This window comes from Lepisosteus platostomus, chromosome 16 (assembly GCF_059453375.1).
Source record: "Lepisosteus platostomus isolate fLepPlt1 chromosome 16, fLepPlt1.hap1, whole genome shotgun sequence".
In the NCBI taxonomy this organism is placed as follows: domain Eukaryota; kingdom Metazoa; phylum Chordata; class Actinopteri; order Semionotiformes; family Lepisosteidae; genus Lepisosteus; species Lepisosteus platostomus.
In genome coordinates, this window is record NC_142626.1 from 5,626,839 (window position 1) to 5,645,592 (window position 18,754).

Below are 18,754 nucleotides of genomic sequence, written 5' to 3' on the forward strand. Positions count from 1 at the left end.
GTGTCCTACTCATATCTACACTAACTAACCAAACCAAAAGCATAAAAGAAAAGCACACATCATGTTTTTCCCCCATCCCTATAACACACCACTCAACTAACCTCATTCACCATCTCTGATCTCTCAGTATTCCCCCTTTTGCAGTCTCATTTTCCCCTTTTAAATGCTTCTTCCTCATTTGCTTAACATATTAATTGGCAGCACCCAGAGAAAAAAGAGAAAACAATTAGGGAAAAAAAGAACTCTCCAACTGAGGACCATAACAACCATTGATATAGATTCCAGGTTAGTTAGAAAACTAACCATGTTTCTCCGTGATACTGTGACATCACAGTGGTAGTGACCCCCCATGAACAGGCGTGTCCACCACTCCAGACACACCCCTCACAGCCTGCTGGAGAATGTTTTCACATTTCTTGCAAGTACTCTCCATTGGCAGTGGTGATGTACTCAGCTCCTCATCATGGTACCAGAGTATGGGGCACACATCCTCAGAGACCTTTGGGTCCCTGGCTCACAGACTCTACTGTCCTCTCTATCTGATCTCCTCCAAGATCATAATGTACAGATGCAGCCATTCAAAATGGGTGGAGTATTTCGCGGCATACCCCGGTGGGCATGTCGCGGTATCACGCCGTATCACGGGGTTAATCGCGTCATTTGACGTCATGCCGGAAAGTATCCGGCATCACCTTGTAAAACCGCCAGGAGAAGCCAATAAAGCTTAACCTCTCATGTACAGCATTTGAGCATTTGAGCTTTTAAATTTGAACTGTGTATTACAGCATGTAAATCATCAGTCATTAAAAAGTTGGTATATTTTATGACAGCAAGATTGCTCAGTTGGACAAAAGTACACAACCTACCTTTATCAGAAATATTTATGGTTCAAAGCCTTTACCGAAGATATTACTAGTAGTATTAATAATGAATGACTTTGGACAAGCTGTATACTCAAAGTATAATTTCTTTAGCACATTTGTACAAGCACTTGGAAGCACTTGGAATCTGTCCAAGCCCTACTTTGTCAGGCATTTTCTTTTACTTCAACGGGCATAAAAACTCCCTTGCTTTTAACAGGGCATTTCATAATTTCTAACTACGAAAATGATGAAACTAGAGCTCAAAATATCACAAGGATCCTCAAGAGCACAGCAAAGACTGTATTAAAAGATACTTGTATCAGATACATGAGAATCCAGGCTTTTTTATCAACGCTTTCTTTTCCGTATACCAGATATTATGGAACCACTTCAGAAGGGTGTCAGCCAGTCAGATTCCAGGAATCGGTACTTTAAAGGAAAAATACACACCAGTATTCCATTTCTCCCTAAACATTTTAACCATCAAAGTATTTAACTAACATGTGAAATAGCGTGTGAAAAAGTGGTAGTTTTAAGCTTTTCTGCTAATATAATATGGAATCGCGTATCTAAAGAAATTAATAACGATATGATTATATTCATGTACTGCGACAGGGCTGTGTAGGGCTGTTTCGCCTCTCTCTCTCTTCATGCGACTTCCCTTGTAGCCTACTGGTGTACGTGCCCGATTACCAGCTCACAGGTTGTGTGTTCAAACCCAGCTGGTGCTGGACTTTTCTTTTAACAAACATTTCTTCGAAAAAATAGAATAGCAATATTATGGACAATCAATTGACTTTTATATTTCAAAATATCACAACATGATCGATTCTAAGTCATTTTTGATAGCAATGAATAGTCGCCTTCTTCCCTTCTGACAACGGTCCCTGCGTCCGCTTCCTGCTTCTATTGTGTGTGTGTGTGTGGGGGGATCCCTTCAGATCTCCCTTCAGATTTAAAAGGTTATTAATCATATCTTCGGTGTCGCATCTTACCAGTGCAGCTGATCTTTTGCTGCCTGGGTGGGTCAACTATCACAAAGCTTTAGAGAACCTAACATTTCTATTATCAACAAATTGTAAATTTGTAAAAGAGTAAATTTTTATAGAGAAATGGAGGCTGGACAGTATGCGTTACAATATAAACATTTGTATTGATTTAAATCGTGTTTTGATTTAAATCGCAAACGCGTGTTTAATTATATGTGTTTTTTTATCATAATCAGACTAATGCAACATAAATTGATACAGTATCTTTGTCTTCTAAGTATCTTAATAAACTTTCAGCATAGCTTTCTACCCATTTAGATTTATTTTTTTGGGGATTTTGGGATCAAATGTGGAAGGATTAGATTGTAATCGTTTTTATTTTTCAAATACGTTTTAGAAAAGTGTAATCTATACCTGCCCAGACTGTACGCCTTCCTAAACCCCGCCCTGACCACTTTCACTCCTGTCTTGCTCTTCCCCGCGCACCCCAGCCGGGCGCCCTTCGGCCTCTGCCCGGGACGAATGTATATTTAGATATTTACACCCGGCACGGCACAGAGGGAGCGTCTGCATTTATAACTTATTTTTTAAAATTAGTCAAGCAATATGAAGCATCTCCTTTCACTTTTAAGTCCCTTAAATACATTGAGCACAGCTTTCTCACCACTTAGATTACTTTTTGATACCATCCTTACACAAAGCAGAAACTTCTTGTATTTTCCGATGACATACGGTACAAGTGGAAAGATAATCGTCTTTAATTTTGTTACGTTATACGTTTTAGGAACGTTTCATCTATACAAACACCACAAAACTATTCTCGATTGTATTTCTGAATGTTATGTTACACTTACAGTAGTTCACTGCTTTAAATACATCGAATTAAGAAAGTTAGGTGTAGCACTTTAGATCTTTTTTTCTGAACCGGGGAAAATCTGATCATGTTTCTCTATAACAATAATAAAAGACATTATTTTACATATCACCTTTAAAAGTGGCATCTCAAAGCAATAAAGAAGATGGAAAAACAGTCAAAAGGGACCAAAGTAAATACCAGACGAACGCAAACGCGTTTTTAATAAAATGCTTTTATTCATTCAGCAGAGAGTGAGAGGGACATCCAGCAGAGAGAGACACACACACCGGTTTCCATCGACAAAAGTCTGCATTTTCAGAAGTGTCTCTAGCCTCCCAATCCTCCCCAGTAATGCGTTGTACTGCTCCCGCTGCTGCCGAAAAGTCTCCACACAGGTGCCTTTTGCCGAAGTCGGGAGACATTAGAGGCTTGCCACACCCGGAGTGTTAAACCAATGCATTAGCACGTCAAAGCCCATTGAGGACCCGGGCGCAATAATTGTTTTGTCCCTTGATTTACTGATCTGCATTAATTATGGAAATCGAGTTCCTGCTCTTTGCAGACGACCTGGTCCTGCTATCTCCCAAAGAACAGAGGCTGCGCCAGAACCTGGCACTGCTGGAGCAGCACTGTCAGACCTGGGCGCTGACAGTCAATCTGGACAAGACCAGAGTTATGGTTTTCCAGAAAAAAAGACAGACCTCAGGGAAACAGGTACAAATTCACACTTAACAACACATTAACACCTAACAACAGGAGCAGGGACGAATTAGACCAGTACCCACTATTGTTAAACATACAGAAAAGAATATTAAAGTATTGAAGTATTAGCCATACAGAACATTAAAGTGCCCCTTTTCCATTCAGCAGGTGCCTGAGCCGCTGTGTCCTATCTTCTGACAGTTGCCGTTGTGAATGTCTGTAGAGTGTATCTTATTTTTAGTACTATATTTTTGTATTATATTCCCTATTAATCAAACTCTAAGAGTATGTATAGGCTTGTCCCCTCCTCCCGCCCCTCTCTGTGTACAGTAGAGCCTCCTGTCCAGCCAGCACATGTCCACAGACATTCACAATGGCGACATATCATAAAACGTTTGCACGTTAAATTATTAGTTGTTTTTCAGGAAGTTAAAAAAAACACTTGAATTACTTATCCGGTCTCTCGAAATAAAGTTATTTTTCAAGCAATGCAACAAACGTCGGGCAATGTGTTTTTTTTAATCCAACATTTACAGCCACATCTAAAATCTTGTCAGTCAGCTCTTTTTTCTCTATTTGAATTGTGGCTTACACATCGCATGACTTTAAAAGCTAGAAAAACAGGTTTCGATTCACATTAGCTGGCGAGCCTTGTTTTGTCAAAAAACCCAAATAACCCGGGGCAGAGACTCTGGGGGGATCATTGCGTGGTACAGAGCGGAGCTCAGTCAATTCTTATGGAATGTGTTTTCTTTCTTCTTTTTTTCAGCATGGAATAAACCTGTTACTTGATTCATATGGATGCCCGGTTCCGCCGGGGATTCAAAACATTTTTTATATATTTTTTTAATCGGGTATCTAAGGGAATAGCAGTATAACCCTGTTCATGAACAGACAGTGGCATGTTACATTATTAATTTGGGTGTCTCCTCTTGCCAGAGAGCTCTAAATTGCATTTTGAGCGCGGTTTTTTACTTTTTTTAAATTGCAACCCATAAATAAGGCCGATTGCAAAAATGCACTTGGAATCTGTCCAAGCCCTACTCTGTCAGGCATTTTCTTTTACTGTAACGGACACAAAAACTCCCTTGCTTTTAACAGAGCGTTTCATAATTTCCAACACCGAAAATTATTTAAACTGCGACACTCAAAATGCAATTTAGAGCTTTCTGTCAAGAGGAGACACCCAAATTAATAATGTAACATGCCACTGTTTGTGCATGAACAAAGTTATACTGAGACTTCCTTAGATACGTGATTAAAAAATAAATAAAAAAAATTTGAATCCCCGGCGGAACACATTCCATAAGAATCAGCGCTTTTACAGTATATATCGCCTTTAAAGGTGGCTTCTCAAAACGCTTTAGAGGATAAAAACAACAAGAACAGCAACAACAACAATATTGTATTTCATTGCACTTTGAAAACCAAGTAATAACTTAACTATATGTGCAAACGTTTTATGATATGTCGCTGTTGTGAATGTCTGTGGAGTGTATCTTATTTGCCTTACGTCCTGGTTATCTCGCTCGCCCTCCCCCCCTCTCTCCCTCAGTTCAATTAAATTCAAGGTGTTTTATTAGCATGACAGATGGGTACAATCAGTGTTGGGTATTTACTTTGCTTTGAGATTCCACTTTTAAAGGTGATATATACAATTTTAACTAAAATAAATTGATATCTTTGTCTTCTAACTATCTTAATAAACTTTCAGCATAGCTTTCTCCCCGTTTAGATTTATTTTTCTTAACTAGTATACTTTATTTTTCGGAACCGGGGAAAATCTGATCATGTTTCTCTATAACAATAATAAAAAAACATTATTTTACATATCACCTTTATGTGATATCACATAGGACAGCACCACCCTCTGTCCTATTGATCACCACAGGTCTAATAAACATTTTTATTCCATCCCTATCTCTCAACCAGCCTTCGATAACATCTCTCTCAGAAATGGCTTCTATAGAGGATTCAGATATGTTGTTAAATTCTATCTTTCCAGTGTTATGTTTCCAGCTTCACATTCGTCCCCTTTAAGAAGGTGTAGACCTTTACAAAATACCTCACCACTCATCTGTCTTGTTCAATCCTCGCATTCGCTGTCTTTCTCTATTTTAGGAAGCTTTAGTCCTTATCCCATTGCTCAGTATCCAGTAACATCCACGGCTACATGCAGAAGGTATATCCTAGACCAGGTGTGGACTGAGAATAAGAACCAGAACCCAATTAGTCGTTGCTGAATGGATCCTTCCTCTAGGTGCAGTTTGGCCAAACTGGAACCCTAATTTCTTGGTAGAGCTGAGTACATAGCGATCTGAGGTCATACTTCTGAAAGAAAGAGTCTGCTCTACTCAGTGTCCTCAGAATGTGTAGCCTAACCACCCCAGGCTCTTCATGACATAGGCCATCTTGATGTTGTGATATCCCAGCCCTCCGTGCACAGACAGCATGCTGCTCTATTCTACTCCCTCATATTCCAAAGCTGCCCCTGCTTGTACCTGCAGCAGAGGGTCTGGACCTTCTCTACTGGGCATTTCTGAGTGACAGGTACTGTATCACTAGTACGGCAGTTTGGCCACGGGCATCCAGATAGCACCCCTTCTAGTAAATGTTGGCCCTTTGGCTTTGAAGAGTCAGTAAACCTCTTTCACTACCATCTCCTCAGGCACCTCCTGGACCATCAGCAAAACAGCCAGTTCCGTCAGCACCCTGCTGTAAGGGCTCAGTCTCCTCCAGCTCAGCCGCAGGAACAGGTCCACATCTGTCCTCTGGTGTTCACTCATACTCTTTGAGTTGACCTCCCCTTCTGGTCCCTATCAGTAGCCACCCTGGAAATTTCATCTAGAATTCTTTGATCACTGGCACAGGTTTGGTGAAAAGACTAATAATTTATGCACACTTAGTTAGAATGGTTATTTCTTATCAATGACAATGCTGGCCAAAAGAGGGAGACAGATCACTGCATCTTTATTGGAAGAGCACATTCATAAAGCAAAGAAAATAACCCTGTAGTTCTCATAGCATACAAGAGTTCCCGTTGTTGGAATTTCTCTTCTAAGCCAGTGATTACATTTATTTCTAATCATGTGAAGAAGGACTCTTCTCTGAAATTGTATTAACATACTTTTTTTGTATTCTGAGTCTTAAGTACAGCATTAAATTGTCATTACATCATGGATTTTTTACACTCAAGTAAATTCTTTTAATTTGAAAAGTACAGTATCTGGTTTTGCACTGTAACAAAAAGTTCACTCACTTGCTGTATGTTCACATTAAATATTGTTTAAATAAAAAACATAAAGTCCATATACTATATATACTTCTAAATATTCATATGAGCTGGTGTGAAAAAGTACAGTAATGTTATTAATGTCTTCATCTCATAACAGTATGGTCTCTCACTGTCTCTCTGAGGATCCACTGCTGTCTGTGCCCACAGTGACCCTCTGTAATATGCCAGCTCATCCTGAGCCCACAGCCCACACTCTATAAATCACAACAATAGATACAGTAGGTGGGGTTTGTCTGAGATTGGAGGAAAATATAATTTCTTGGAATATTTTATTCTATTTCTGTTTTCAAGTAATTAGGGAAAAAGATTCAAAGAGATTCACACATACATTTAAGACTGTATCGTTTCATACTTGTATTCTTTTAGTTACATAGTGGCATCACAAGATGCCCTCCTCTGTTCCCCAAAGTTATTGTCACAATTGCTACTCCTCCTCTTAAGGGCTCTCTAGCCCTTTCTTGTTCTGCCCCATTACCTGCACCTGTTTCTTATTTCCGTTCCACCTTAAAAGCCAGACGCAGACGTCACTCCTGGTTCCTCATTGAATTCTGCTTCGTGAGAGCCCGGGGTCCTGCTGCGTCTGGCTCCATTATGGTTTTAACTTTCTGTTCCTGATTCCCCGCCCCTCCGGTCCAGACCCGGTTCATGGTTTTATTCTCTGAATGGATCCCCTCACCTTGGACTCTACCTTCTGTCTTAGATTACCCATTTGGATTCTCTCATGGATTGTTCACCCCGGAATCACTCTCCCTGGACACCTGCACCCCTTGGATACGCCCCCTGTCTCCATACCCTCTCCTGTATGACTTTTTCCCCAGTGTTTCCTCACAATTCCGGATTGTGTCATCTGCATAGGGCCCAGAAAGAACTGTTTCGTGACAGTTATCTCCTGTGTGTGATCCTCCACACAAGCTTTTCACCTGATTTCAAGAAATTAGGCACAATGCTGAAACTTATATGCTGTAAGACTAATTTACCCCCAATTGTTTTTGTTGTCTTGTAATCAGTTTCTGATAACGCATTTCTACAAAGGTCTACTATTCTAAGAATGACAATTTGCATTGGCAGCACATGCTTCAGTGCTCTGGAAGTGTTTATAGCCCTGTGAGTTTAACACTTCATGACTGACAGCTGCTTTTCATGCCAACAAAACCCACAGCAACCATGACTTTCACCTCCATCTTCATCTTTGTTCTCTTTCTCTGCGTTCAAGGTAAGACAGGCTTACTGGAAATAGATACAGAATTTGTGGAACATGTAAACAAGTATTCCACTACAAATTTGACCAATATTCTAATTAACTATGTACCTGTTTCTGCTTTTATTTCTGATTTTTCCTTTCAGAGTCCAGTGGACAGGTTACTGTGACTCAGACTCCATCAGTGAGATCAGTTCTCCCAGGACAGACAGTCACTGTGAGCTGTAAGACCAGCAGTACAGTTTACAGTAACTCACTAGGTAAACATATGACCTGATACCATCAAAAATCTGAAGGAGCTCTTAGATTTCTGATTTATTTCGAAAGTTCCCTGAGCTCTGGGACCCCAAGTTGTTTCAGTGGCAGTGGATCTGGGAGTGGCTTCACACTGACCATCACAGGAGCCCAGCCTGAAGATGCAGCAGATTATTACTGTCAGAGTTACCACTACATTAACAGTAAAAAACTGTTCACACAGTGTTACACAGCTGTACAAAAACCTTCCTCAGCAGGACTGCACAGCAACTGCGCTGCTGAAGCTGGGGCCTCCTGAGATGAAGACAGTGAAACAGAACATAGTCTACTGCATAAAGAAGCAATTGAACTGAGACAAAAGCTGAATTTCATTAATAATATAAGATAAGATATACCTTTATTTTCCTTCCAAAAGGGTGGACATTTGTCTTTTGGCATCACCATACAAAACTAAACAACACAAAATCAAACCACATTAAATACAAACAATGGTCCTAGGTGTGCACAAATATGCACAGTATACAATATACAGTACACACATCTTGCTCTACTACACTACCATTACACATATTCCCATAGCTCCATACAGGAAACAGTCACTGAGCTGTGTTTAATATACTGACTCCTCAGGGAACAGAGGATTTCTTGTAGACATTTTTCTTGGCCACAGGCTTTTTGAACCACCTCCCTGCAGGCAGCTCCTGGAAATAGGAATGAAGAGGTTGGGATGGGTCATCAAGGATAAGCTGAGCTTTCTTCTGAACTGCAGTATAATTTCAGATCTCAGTTGTGCTTTGCTTGTTTCCCCTGTCTTTGATTCAGACAGTTTCTACCTTGTCTGGATTCTCTTCTGTGCTACAGACCTTCTTATTTCACCTGACTATACTTGTGGGTTTCTTTTTGTGTGTACACATTGCTTATCCTTGAAATCCCATTTGCGTGACCACAACATGGCTACATGACTGTGTTTCTCTGGCTGCTGAATGTTTCCTGCCTGCTTGCAGTCTACTGCCTGTTTTCTTGTCTGCCTTCCTGCATGTAGAATTCATCACCAGCCCAGACCACTGTGCTCCTTTCAGCTCAGTTATTACATACAGTAGGTTACAGGTTTGGACAGATCTGTTCTGGTTTTGCACTGTGTGATAGTGTACTGTACATGTTGTCATTCTTCTTGGCAGAATTAGTTAATGATCCAAACTTGTCAAGCTTCTCCATCACTTTTCTATGGGATTCAAGTCTGGGCTTTGACTGGGACTGGAACACTCGAGGACAATCAATCTTTTCTTGTCAGACCTCTTCAGTGAGGTTTTGGCCTTGTGTTTCAGGTCACTATTCATAATGGAGAGTGAATTTTTACCCATTGTTTAGTTTAGTGAGTCAAAAATGTTTTGCTGTAGGATTTGCCAGTACTTTATGTCATTCATTATATCACATGTATTGTATCACCAGCCTTGGGCCCAACAGTGTCTGCTGGGCTAAACTCCGGGTTATTAGAGATGTAAAAACATCTACAAGAGAGTGAGGCAAGAAAAATGAAGGATAAAGACCAAATAACATGAGGGCAGGGATAATAACACTGAATTTGTTACTGCCTGAGCTTGGGAAAACCTCAGTAAAACAGAGAAGATTTGGGGTTTATCTGCAAAATCCTTTCTATTCATGACAACTCAAGGAGGATCTGTTACTGCTGTATATATGCTGTATGAATTGTTGTGTTTTATGCAAAAGGCTGATTAGTCACTCAGGAATCACAAAGAAATATTTTAATAAACTCAAAATAAGAAAAAACACCTGAAGAAGGCTCCATGGCCGAAACGTTGTGTTTTTTCTCTCTTCTTTTTTTCAGCATGGAATAAACCTATTACTTGTTCCTTTGCAGCCTACGCATGCTGACGCAGCTACCCACATAAAATACATATGTTGGGTTGATGTATTTTGTGTTATTGGGTTTATGTAGTATTTTTATTGCATGCATTTAGTTGTGTGAGCTTTCCAAACCAAATTTCATGCAACTATTTGTTATGGCAAATAGTTTTGAGCTTGAACTTGAACTACACTGGTCTAACTTGCAGGATCAATCAGTCCACTTACTCAGGATTCATACTCTTCGAGATAAGTAAATATAGAGTTATTATTGTTTGTGCAAATTCATATTATTGGATGCCGTGGTAAACATTCTTAAAGTGTCACGGGTCTTTAATAACCAGCAGCTCAAGAATTTAACTGAACACCTGTAACAGGGTTGTGGTGCTCAGATCAATACCCCTTGAGTGAGAGCCAGAGGACCAGCTTAGGGATCTTTCGTTTAATTATTTTGAGGCTTAAAGGAAATGCCACAAGCCAAGGTAGTACTAGTCTCGACAAAGAAGACAGAAGACCTTTGTTCTTCTTGTGAAATGAAAAATTACGCCTGTGTCTGAAGAGCAGAGGTGAGGTTCTGTACTGAACACTGAAGCAGCCGTGTGAGAATCTTTTGTAGGTGCCCCTGTCAACAGGTCCAGTTGCCGGTCATTTCGTTTAGACAGAATTCCAACACGGCTCTCAGAGCACTGGGATAGTGCAGTTCAGTACCAGCAGCCATATCACTCTGAAGCTCAATACTGGGCCCCTTGCTCTTCAGCATTTACATGTTCCCACTTGGTCAGCTTTTAAGATCACATGGCCTCAGCTTTCATTTTTACTCTGACAATACTCAAATATACATCCATACCAAACCTGACACTGATGTGGATGTCTCTATTCTATCAAATTGCATCTCTGACATAAAAATTTGGATGACTCAAAACTTCCTTCATCTTAACTGCGACAAGACTGAAGTCATGCTTATTGGCACCCCCCATCAACTTCGTAAAGCCAGTCCTGTAACCCTATCTGTAGATTGCTCTGTACTTGAGCTTCAATCAAAATGGAAAAACCTTGGGGTTATATTCGATTCTGGCTTAACATTAGACCCACATGTGCAGCAAACTGTCAAAACATATTTTTTTCACCTTAGAAATATCGCAAGACTACGCCCTATGCTATCATTAACTGTGGCTGAAAAGCTGATCAACATATTTGTATTCTCTCGAATTGACTACTGCAATGCTGGGGTATCTAAATCTACTCTGAATAAACTGCAGTATGCCCAAAATTCAGCAGCCAGAATCCTGACCAGGTCTAGTGCAAGTTTTCACATTACTCCTATCCTGGAGTCCTTGCACTGGCTTCCGGTCAAATTCCATGTAGACTTTAAAAACCTCATGGTCACCTATAAGGCTCTACATGGCTTGGCACCTCAAAACCTGTTTGAACTATTATCGCCCTACTCCCCACTTCGCAACCTCCGCTCTTCAAATTCTGCCCTCCTTACTGTCCCCCAAGCCCGTCTCCATTGTATGGGTGACAGGGCCTTCTCCTGTTATGCCCCCAAGCTATGGAACTATTTGCCCAAGGATATCAGAGAGTCACCTTCTCTAAACTCCTTCAAATCCAGACTCAAAACCTTCTTCTTCAGAAAAGCCTTTACTTAACTAGTTCCATTCTTCACCCCTCTGCTCTTCTTAGTACCACCTTCCACGGTCTCCTCTATTGTAATTGTTGTATTGTTGTAATGTTGTGTCTTATCTTGTGTATTCTTCTTATTTATTGTTATTGTCATCCTGTAAAGCGCTTTGAGAAGCCAACTTTAAAGGCGCTATATAAAATAAAGTTTATTATTATTATTATTATTATTATTATTAAGTGGCAAACCACTGAGGCTAAGCAGGTTTGAGCCTGGCCAGTACCTGGCTGGGAGACCTCCTGGGAAAAACTAAGGTTGCTGCTGGAAGAGGTGTTAGTGGGGCTAGGCGGGGCACTCACCCTGTGGTCCATGTGGGTCCTAATGCCCCAGTATAGTGATGGGGACACTATACTGTAAATAGGCGCCGTCCTTCGGATGAGATGTAAAACCAAGGTCCTGACTCTCTGTGGTCATTAAAAATCCCAGCGTGTTTCTCGAAAAGAGTAGGGGTTTAACCCTGGCGTCCTGGCCAAATTTCCCATTAGGCCTTACCAGTCATGGCCTCCTAAAATCCCCATCTTTGAATTGGTTCATCACTCTGCCCTCCTCCCCACTGAGAGCTGGTGTATGGTGAGCGTTCTGGCGCACTATGACTGCCATTGCATCATCCAGGTGGATGCTGCACATTGGTGGTGGTGGAGGGGAGTCCCCATTACCTGTAAAGTGCTTTGAGTGGAGTGTCCAGAAAAGCGCTATATAAGTATAAGCAATTATTAATTATAATTAGTTCACTGAGCACTGAGAGTGCAGTTATTCGTCCTCTGGTGCCCCCTAGTTGTGACTAGCGGGACTTCAGGTGAAAAAACGACCGCTGTGTCGCAGACCCTATTAATAGGAGAGCACCTCCTACAGGACAGCTAATGGATCCCTGATACAGAGGAACGTCTGCAGACTCCTGCTCTACAAGCACCACTCACAGAAACAATGTTATTATTGGTTTCTCATTACAGACCTGACAAGGACACTCATGCTTAGGTTCAGAGGTCACAAGTTTAGCCAAACATTGTGGTGATATTTAAGAAAGATATTTATTGTACATTTTTTAACTGGACACAGCACAGTCAAAGTGTTTATTTGAAACAACGTAATCAATTTAATCAATTACCCTATGTTCCAGTTAATTTAATTCTATCTGAGCTCATTACTGAAGCTGAATATACAGATCTAATTTTTTCCTGATATACAGTACTGAACTCAATACAATGTCTTTCAGAAAAAACATGATTATTCCCCCACATCTCTTTTTAACAGGAGTCAGTTATCCAGGTGGATAATATTCCCAGGTCTCCATCACACTGAGGTGCCATTGAGGACATGAATTTCACTCTTACTTTACTGGTTCTCCATCGAAGCATCTTTATACAGTAATACTAGAACTTGTTATAAAATGTGAATTGGAACTTAAAGTACTGGTACATTTGTAATAATGTTTTTTCAGTATTAAACTTGCAGTATAAGGATCAAGCTGTAATAAAATGAGTTGTATTTTTTAGCATGTTAGAGAATAGTACCCCTTCTTTAACTGTGATGAACACAGCAAAACATTGACTGACACAAAACACTAACAAGGCCCATCTGTTTTCACAGCTCAGATCTCATCTAACTGTCTGTGACAGGATTTGTAGACAGGAAGGAGTTTTGCGTACCTGTGCATCCTCACTGCTCCAAACACTTTAAGACTCACAGTGTGGATCAGTCACTGTTCAGCCCTTTCAGAGTCACTGACACACAGGACAATGATGCCACTGATTCTACTGCTGGGGACACTGGGGCTCTTTGCTCAAGGTGGGGTTAAAAAAATAAACTTAGTTTCTAATGTGTGATGAAGCAGTCGTGATTTTCATTATTGTGTCAAAATATTTAACCTAATTTTTAGAAGATCAGTGTGTAAAAACAGCAAACGTTTATAACAAGCAAGTATTAATACTCTTTCTTTGTTTCCATTTCACCTCCAGAGTCCAGTGGGCAGATTGTTCTGACTCAGTCTCCAGCCCAGTCTGTTCTGCTAGGAAGCTCTGTCTCGATCAGCTGTACAGCCAGCAGCTCTGTTACCAGTGGTAGTACCAGCTACTTGAACTGGTACCTGCAGAAACCTGGTCAGGCTCCACAGCTCCTGGTTTATTATGCAACAAACCGTCAGTCTGGGGTTCCTGATCGATTCACTGGGAGTGGGTCTGGAACAGCCTTTACACTGACAATCACTGGAGTCCAGGCTGAAGATGCAGGAGATTATTACTGTCAGCAGAGCTATAGTGGGTAACACAGTGATACACGTCTGTACAAAAACCTCCCTCAGCTCTACAGGAGCTGCTCTGGCTCATCAACAGGACCCACAGAGGACTGAGACTGAGAACAGCTGCAGAGCGGCTGCAAGTGAACTGAGCACCACTAAGTTTGTACATAATGTATTCAACTTTTATATTAATGTTAAAGTCATTTTTTACCCAAATTACTTCTACATGTATCCACATTATTAAATGAAATTGAAAATGAAAAATAATTAATGACGTGTGCTTTGAACAACTACAGTAAGCAGATAATATGTTATTCATTCTTGACAAAATTTAAAAGTATATCTTTTTAGCATTTTAAACAATATTATATATGGTTTATGTTTATTCCAATGATAACTTCCATCACTGAGAAGAGAAAGCAAAAGCTGCTGTTCAGGCAGTAGAGTTAATTTCTTATTAACGTGTGGGACTGCCTTTTCACAGGACACTGGATCTGTTAGAATGACAATCAGATGAATCAGGAGCCTGATGACACTGAATCTCTTGATTCTCCTTCTGGTGTGTTTATTGTCACATAGAAACACAATCATTACAGACTGCGGTTTTCAAAACTGACCACAAGAGGGACAGATCACTGCTACCTGCACTGTGCAACAGCACATCAATAAAGCCAACAAAACGCATTGCAGTTCATTGCAGATTGTTGGCATTTGTCTCCTCTGTGCCAATGGTTGCCATCCTTTCTAAGCATCTTAAGAAGGATTCCTGAAATGCCCTAAATTAAAATATTTTTTAATAATTAAACACAGTATAAAATATACAAAAAAGATTTAGGTGTAATATAAACATTTGTGTTTGCAAATTCTATAATGTTTTTCATACACTTAATTCACTTTGCTTTGTTCACTGTAACAGAAGGAAAGCTCAAACACAAGATCGTAAAGCCCAGCTTATAAATCTGGACGTCTGTTTGAAAAAGAACAGTGATGTAATTAAAGTCCCCATATCACACCTACAGTCTCTCACTGTCTCTACTGTCTGTGCTCATAGTGACCCTGTGTAATATCCCAGATCATCCTGAGCCCACAGTCCAAACCCAGTCAATCAGAACGGTGTGTAGATGGGGTTTGATTGACATTGAAGAAAAATATTAAGAGTAATGCAAAAATTTCATATTTATACTATTTTCAAACAACAGGGAAAAGAAACGTTTCATGCACATGTTCAAACATGAAAACAGAATTTTTAATATTAAAATATTTTTTCATATTCGTACTGTATTCTGTTACTTATTTACTGTCATTATAAGAAATCCCCAGTCTTATCCATAGTTATTAATTCACATAAAAGAGAAATGTATTCATTTTTTTCTGATATCATGGCATCTGTTTCAAATATTGTCATGTTTATGAAATTAGGTTTTTCTGCAAAGTAGGCAGTTTCCCACATTCTGAATGCCTTTGTTTAGATACAACATGTCAATACGATAAGTAAAAAACTATACAGGTACAGACAATTCACAGAGTTTAATATATAGTCTATCATTGATTTACAGTACAAAAAGTGACAAAGTTATCAAAAAACACAATCTTTTTTTGTGAGTTTCAGGTCTGTGATTGTAGTTTGGACTTGTGATTCACGTGATTTTCAGTTTTTAAACCCCCGGTTTTTAGCCCCTGGGCAAAGACCTTAACCCCAACTGCTCCAGGGGGTATAAAATGCCCGACCCTGCGCTCTGACCCCAAGCTTCTCTCTCCCTGCCTGTGTGTCTCATGGAGAGCAAGCTGGGGTCTGCAAAAAGAAATTTATTATATAATTATTTAAACAAGAAATTGTATATGGCCAATACAGTGATCTTATCTTATACTTCATGATATAGACACTTTGTGGAATTCCAAGTAATGTGTCTAATTCTTTTTTTTCAAGCAGTTATTTTCATTGAGTTTTAAATTAACTTTATTATAGGTGTAGGAGGTTAAATGCCAGTGAAACCTTCAAGGATGATATAGACAGTGACATTTCCTGAAGCATCAGTATTCAGTCCCCTAAGGCAGTCATTGTTGAGAAGCAAATTTGGCAGTAAATACTGTTCTCAACATTCCTGGATACAGTACGTACAACAGCAGGATGGTGTAATTGTGTTTGTTCTTCCTGGTAAAACTGCTTCAGTCCTTAATTGGTCTGTTGGGGATTGATTATGAACTTCAGCTGTCAAGCCTCTCCATCACTTTTCTACGGGATTCAAGTCTGGGCTTTGATGGGGACTGGAACACTGAAGGACATTCAGTCTCATCCTGTCAGACCTCTTCAGTGTGGCTCTAGACTTGAGCTTTGGGTCATTGTGCTAATTAAGTTAATTTTCTACTTATTTTTAATTTCTACCCATACAAATTAGTTACTTTATCTGTAGAGACTAGAATAATGTCAATGTGTGAACAATTACTCCAGGCTCAGACACAGAACAGCTTTACAGGGGCATTTCTAATCACTTCCCTCTTTCACACTGAGCAGCAGGAGAAGCAGGAGTCTTATCTAGGGATCTGGGTGATATGAAGCACATTCCAGGACATAATGATGAATGTCACTGTACTTAAAGAGAAAAGTAATCTTCTGATCTGTGCCTTTTTTCCTTTATCCCTAATTTGGTCCAAAACCGAATTCTTCTTTGTTGATTATTTGTCACACTGCTTTGTCATTTATGACTTAACATCAAATATCTATTAAAGAGAAAGATATATTTCAAAGAAAGTTAATTAATTTTGATTACACACAGTGATCACGGCATAAATTTGAATCACAAGCAACCTGGCAGAAATGTAAAAGTAACATCAGCCACCAGTGTCTGAGCACAGTGAGAAACTCCAGTAGAATCAACACTAGAATTGACTTTCCCTCTCAGGTGTGGACAACAGTGTATCTACAGGCTCTGGTTAAGTTGCTTGAGGTGTAACTCGGTCTTGTATATATTTATTCTTACTGCCCTTATAATAACAACTTAACAGACAGCGACAGCATACTGTACATATTGAAAATAATAGGACTCTGATGTATTGCAATAAAATGATACATTTTCATAACTTCATACTTTAATCATCACAACTGAAAGGACAGGAGCTCCATACATGCAGTACAGTATGTACAGTATAAGAACAGGTTTCAGCTAAAAATGTAATAAAGTCACAAACCATTTTTCAAAATAACATCAGAAAAAAGTAGTCCTAGTACATCAACAAACACAATATGTCCTCAGCTGATTTTACCTGATCATGTTCTCCATATAAATCCTGTCAGGATCAACACTTTTGTTCATGGAAATTTTAATGTTTATCTTACTCCATTCAAAGATAAAAAAAAATTCTTGTTGTGTCCCTGATTCAGATTAAACTAATTTGCATAGAAGAGACACTTTGCATTGTCAGCACATGCTTCAGTGCTCTGGGAGTGTTTATAGCCCTGTGAGTTTAACACTTCATGACTGAGAGCTGCCCTTCATGGCAACAGAACCCACAGCAACGATGACTGTTATCATCATTTTTGTCATTATTCTCTTTCTCTGCTTTCAAGATAAGAATGATATACAGCAGAAAGATTTTGTAACAGATATATTGTATGTAAACAAATATTTCAACAATATTCTAGTATAACTTTCAGTATTTCTTGATCTGTCTTGTTCCTTTCAGAGTCCAGTGGACAGGTTACTGTGACTCAGACTCCATCAGTGATATCAGTTCTCCCAGGACAGATAGTCACTGTGAGCTGTAAGACCAGCAATCCAGTTTACAGTGACAGCTATGGTAATCACATGGCCTGGTACCATCAAAAATCTGAAGGAGCTCCTAGACTTCTGATTTATCTAATAAATAAACTAAACTCTGGGATCCCAGTGCGTTTCAGTGGCAGTGGATCTGGGACTGACTTCACTCTGACCATCACAGGAGTCCAGCCTGAAGATGCAGTAGATTATTAATATCAGAGTTTACACAACATCAACCGTTACTGGCCACACACACCGTGTTACACAGCCGTACAAAAACCTCCCTCAAGCACAGCGACTGTACTGCTGCAGCTGGGACCTCCTGCAGGGGCTGAGGGTGAAGACATAGACACAGGACCCAGCCTGAGGAGGAGCTCAACTGCACACAAACACTGATCTTCATTAACAATGTTACTGTAGCTGCACCAAGCCTAATAATGATGTACCTGAGGTGGAACTTTTAAGGAACATTTTTCCTATGACTAAAGGTGATGACCAAAAAACTAAATATTACACACTGTTGTAACAGAAAGAATAAGGTTCTGGATCCCGAGATGAAGTTAAACAGATGAATTTATTACATGCAAGGAACAATAAAACCAAAGTCTTGTTCCCGCAAGGAACAGCCAAACCGAAGTATTGTTCAAAGTGCCGTTACAAACTTATCATTTATATACCCCTTTCCTGCCACTTCTGACGTAGCTTATTATTATGATAATGGGGGAAGAGGTCACGGTATTTGGACAGTTTACAGCCTTTTGGCCAAATGGTCAAGGTTTTAGGTTAATCTCCCTGGGGGTTTCCTAGCTGGCATCTGGAATCCTTATCAGTTCTCCCCCTTTCCTGTCATAGCTTCTAGCCTGTTGCTTAGAAAGGAGTCAGTTAACCCCTTCTTCACATCTTGCATCTTTCTTCACATATCATATCAAGTATATCATTTAAAATAATGAAATTCAATCTCTAGTTTTTTCTATTCTTCAAATGTTTTTTTTTTTCCAATACACCTGCACCTGCCACACAGGGCCTGTTCTTAAGAATTCGTTCATAATCTGCATTTTTTCACT

The 18,754-nt window shown here is 39.8% G+C and overlaps 1 protein-coding gene across 1 annotated transcript in view; it reads right to left on the reverse strand.

Moving 5' to 3' along the window:
* LOC148646745 (NACHT, LRR and PYD domains-containing protein 3-like) overlaps positions 1-18,754 on the reverse strand; it is a 2,700,574-nt gene that overhangs the window by 1,167,363 nt on the left and 1,514,457 nt on the right. The window lies entirely within an intron of this gene.